Genomic DNA, 5,101 nt, shown 5'->3' on the forward strand with positions numbered 1-5,101 from the left:
GCCTTCTTGCAGTCAGCGAAGGCGAAGCAGCACCTGGGAAACCCAACCTTCATGGAGGAGCTTGTGGCCAAGCTGCCAACGAGCAAGCGAGTGGACTGGGCCAGGCATGCTGCAACGATTGCGCCCTTTCCCACTGTAGTCCCATTCAGCGCGTGGCTACAGGAGTACGCAAACGTGGTGTGCGTCGACTTCTACATGCAAGCGTCGACCATAATGAATGCGATCAACAGGATGATCGGCATGGAGGTTGTCCCATCTGTGGAGGACAGCATGGAATATTGAACTGCAGAGAATTTATTGGAGCTTCGCCACAGGAAAGGTGGAGCAATTTGAAGAGGCATCGGCTCTGCTTCAATTGCCTGCGAAGCGGGCACACGGCTAGATCCTGCTATACGCAAGGTGAGTGCCAGATTAATGGATGCCGAAGGGAGCATCACCGTCTGCTACATGGTGCGGACGAGGAGCGAAGGCCGCTGCAGCGAGGTGGCTTCAGACGCCACGAAGGGAACCAGCAGCCAGCAGTTTCCAGACGCAGCCCGGCCAGGAGGCCTTCGCTACGAGATGGTCACAGGGACCAGGAGAGGAACCGGCAGCCAGCCGTTCCCAGCAACAGCCCGGAGAGGAGCTCCGCGTGAAGCGGGAGCGCCCTTGCAGAGGAATTTGAGCTGCGTTGACGCCGAAGGAGGCCGTCTACTGTTCCGTATACTGCCGGTTACGCTGAACGGAGCGGGGCGAAAGGTAGATACGTTTGCGCTCCTAGATGAGGGATCCTCCGTCACGATGATCGATGACGAGCTACGAAGGGATCTTGGAGTGCAAGGAGAGCGTCGGCAGCTAAATATCCAATGGTTTGGAGGTAAGGCAACCAGAGAGCCTACCAATGTGGTGAGTCTGAAGATAAGTGGAGTTGGAAAGCCCACTCGCCATGTATTGAAAAACGTTTATGCCGTTTCGAGTTTGAGTTTGCCGATGCAGACATTGAGCCGACGAGATGCCCAGGGCGTGCACAGGGATGCGCGTCTGCCGATGAAGCCTTACAGCAACGTGGTGCCGAAGCTGCTCATCGGCCTGGATCACGGACATCTGGGGTTGCCACTTAGGACAAGGCGGTTCGCTCGAGAGGGACCGTATGCGGCCGCAACCGAGCTGGGCTGGGTTGTGTTTGGGCCTGTAAGTGGGCAACCGACAACGCCCACCGAAGTCCAAGTAGGCTACTTGCCGTGTCAGTGGATGACGCGATGGAAAAGATGGTGGTGGACTATTTCGACATGGAGAAGTTTGGAGTGAAGACCGCGCCGCCGGTCGCAGCCAGCGACGATGTTCGGGCCCAAAGGATACTCGAAGACACCACGGTGAAAGTGGGGCGTCGCTACCAGACGGGATTACTCTGGAAGGACGACCACGTTGTAATGCCACCGAGCTATGAGATGGCGTACAGGAGGCTGGTCAACGTCGAGAAGAAGATGAAGCGCAACAAGCCGTTGGCGCAGGAATACGATCGGATTATAAAGGATTACGTGTCTAAAGGATACGCGAGGAGGCTGCAGCCGGAGGAGGTCGCGGTAAGGAGCGATCGCCTATGGTATTTGCCACATTTGGGTGTCGAAAACCCAAACAAGCCCGGCAAGCTTGTGTTTGATGCTGCAGCCAAAGTTGGAGGAACCTCGCTAAACTCGGAGCTGGACAAAGGGCCTCAGCACTATAAGCCTTTGCCAGCTGTGCTCTTTCATTTCAGAGAGGGAGCCGTCGGAGTCTGCGGTGACATCAAGGAGATGTTCCACCAAGTGCTGATCCGACCCGACGAGAGCGAGGCTATCAGCGTATCTACCCGAGTGAAGGAGATACACAAGGATGCTGGATTCGAATTATGCCAGTTTTCATCCAGCTCACCCACCGTGGAGACGGCTTTAGGACCTGGTCGAGTCAAGAGCGTCGGATGAGGTGAGGCTGAAGAGAAGATCCTCGGAATGCGTTGGCAAGTAGCAACAGATGACTTCAGATTCAACGTGGAGTATCACCGAGTGCCAAGCAACTTCCTGAGTGGAGATCGAGTCCCTACGAAGAGGGAATATTTGAGCCTGGTGATGTCAACGTTTGATCCCCTGGGATTCCTGTGCTGCCTCATGGTTACAGCGAAGCTGCTGCTGCGAGAGATTTGGAGGCAGAAGATCCAGTGGGACGAACCACTACCGGAGGAGTTAAGCAAAGCGTTTGCGATTTGGCGCAAAGAGATGGACGCCGTGAGACAGTTCCGATGTCCGCGCCGGGCTCTAAGACGGTGCTGAGTTGGATCGGCAGCACCCACCGCCGGTATAAGCAGTTTGCTGGCAACCGAGTGGCGGAGATTTTGGAGTCGTCGAAGGTTTCCCAATGGAGATGGGTGCCTACAGCCGACAATGCGGCTGATGATGCGACGCGGGCGCAGAAAGGAGTCGACCTTAGCCAGGAATCAAGGTGGCTAAGAGGACCTGCATTTTTGAGGCAGCCAGCAGCCAGCTGGCCGCGGCCTGAGGAAGGAACTGAGCGTGTTCCAGATGCCACTGATGAAGAAGAGGTGCCCAGTGAGTTTGCATTAGTTGCGGCAGACGATTTTGTTATTCCGTTTCAGAGATTCTCGAGCTTCAGTCGCCTGGTGAGGACCACAGCCTGGGTCCTACGGTTTGCGCGCTGGTACCGCAAACAGCGAAACGAGCTCGAGGAATACGGCCTTACTGCAGCAGAATGTAAGGCCGCGGAAAACCTGTTGGTCAGACAGGCACAATTGGAGTCGTTCCCCGACGAGATGAGGTAGGCGGAAACTGGTCAGGACGTCGCTAGATCGAGCGACATTCGAGGGTTGGTGGCCTACCTAGGCGAGGACGGGATTCTGCGAGCTTACGGCAGAATTGATGCCGCACTGTGCATGCCGTACAGTGCGAGGAGGCCCGTATTACTGTCACACAGGCACAGTCTGACAGAGCTGATTGTGAGAGACTTCCACGCCAGCATGAAGCATCAAAATGTGGATGCTACGATTGCGGAGATCCGTACAAAGTTCTGGGTCACAAAGATGAGGCGTGTGATGCGGAGAGTTATCTCATCGTGCAACGAGTGCAAGTTGCAGCGAGCGCGGCCGATGTCGCCGATAATGGGGCCACAACCGGAAGACAGACTGGATGCGGGTGGATGGCCATTCAAATACACAGGACTGGACTACTTTGGGCCACTGCTGGTGACTGTGTCCCGTCACAAGGAGAAGCGTTGGGTCGCCTTGTTTACGTGTTTGACGACAAGGGCGATTCACCTGGAGCTGGCGCATGACCTGTCGACGGATTCCTGCATAATTGCGATCAGGAACTTCGTCTGCCGCAGAGGGCCAGTATAAAGACTGCGCAGCGATAACGGCAAGAACTTCGTGGGAGCTGACAGGGAAGCCAGGCGCTTTGGTGACGTATTCGAGATGGAGAAGCTTCAGAGTGAGTTGTCAAGCAGAAGCATTGAATGGGATTTTAATTATCCAGTGAACCCGTCTGAGGGCGGAGTTTGGGAGCGCATGGTGCAGTGCGTCAAGAGAGTATTGCGTCATACCCTGAAGGAAATTGCGCCGAGGGACCATGTATTGGAGAGCTTCCTGATTGAGGCGGAGAATATTGTAAACTCGCGCCCGCTCACCCACTTGCCTATGGATGCGGACCAGGAGGGTCACCCCACCAGGGTGATATGGTCTTCGTCTGCGATCCCGCCTTGGCCCGACGAGAGTGGCGCAAGGGCATCGTGGAGGAGATCTACAGCGGAGCTGATGGAGTCGTCAGACGCGCTAAGGTGCGCGTGAACGACAACGGCCTATCTAGGACAATGATGCGACCCGTCTCTAAACTTGCAGTTTTGGATTTGAGTGAAGCGGTTCTTCACGGGGTTGGGGATGTCGCGGATCGAATATTGTTATCGATAGGCTAGTTAGTATTTTTGAGAAGTCCGAATGTGGAAGGATTTGTAAGCCCATATGTGTCTGGGCACATTGTTTTTCGCCATTGTAAATTGCCGGGAAAATTTAGCTTTTCATTGTCGTGTAAGAGTTGGAGGACACACTGCGGTGAGCTAATAAGTTAAGTTAGATGCAATTGTGAAACATTGAATTCTTCCAGAATAAAACGTGTTCTACTACCACGGATTAGTCTGCCCTTTCTTTCGGGAACCAATGCGTGTGGTAGCCATTTGAGGCAACTCCATGTGACGCACGACGACAATATGGATTTTGTGGGGTGTTTTTAAAAATATGTATCGATAGTCCGCTTGGAAATTTGCATGTTGCGAATATTAAATTAAATAATATTTGAACTGACCCCACATATAGGCATTTAAGCGAGTCTAAGCTAAGCTAAGTTCTTTGCTTTTCATTTACAAAGTTAGTATTCTTACATGTGGTATTTACGAAGTTAAAAGTTCAGCCGTTTGTTGCAAGTTCTTTGTATGGGAATTTCAAAAACAAAAATGTATTCTCGTTTTAATTTCAACATTTTGCAAATACAAGTACAGACACCAATCAAATTATAGTTGTGCGTCCGTCATCGGGTCCACCTGTCCGATTATTAGTCGTCAGCATTGAGCTCCTCTCTAAACAAAAACATTGTGAAACACTATTTGCCACTCAAAAAGGATTTCCTATTATTTTTTTAAGCGAGTGCGCCAATAAGATCGGTCGGTGGGTCACACTGGACAAAGCAGGCGGGCCACACTAATATAGGCAAATGCCACGCAGACGGCGGGCACACTAAGCCCAGCCAGGAGCTATATAAGGCGGGCGTCTGTAAGGTATTAGTCACTCCGTATCCGACACCGATCGGAGGAAGTATGCCTGCCGGCCGGGAAGGCGGTCACGGTAGTGGTAGCTTCGGGGAAGGCGCATTACGCACTTCCTGGTCAGTTGACGGTGTCCAGGACGACATCGTCGACTTCCATGACATCTATTAAAAAATTCGTGAAATCATGTCTCTGGCCCAGATACAGCAGCAACAACTAGTCTGGTATGTCGAAGTCAATTTTCTTGTTTCGAAACACGAAGTTAACGATCACAAAGGCATCACGCGCCACGATCTTACTGTCTTTTAATTTAAGGATGCGA

The sequence above is a fragment of the Drosophila melanogaster genome, chromosome Y (genome assembly GCF_000001215.4).
Source record: "Drosophila melanogaster chromosome Y".
Taxonomy (NCBI): domain Eukaryota; kingdom Metazoa; phylum Arthropoda; class Insecta; order Diptera; family Drosophilidae; genus Drosophila; species Drosophila melanogaster.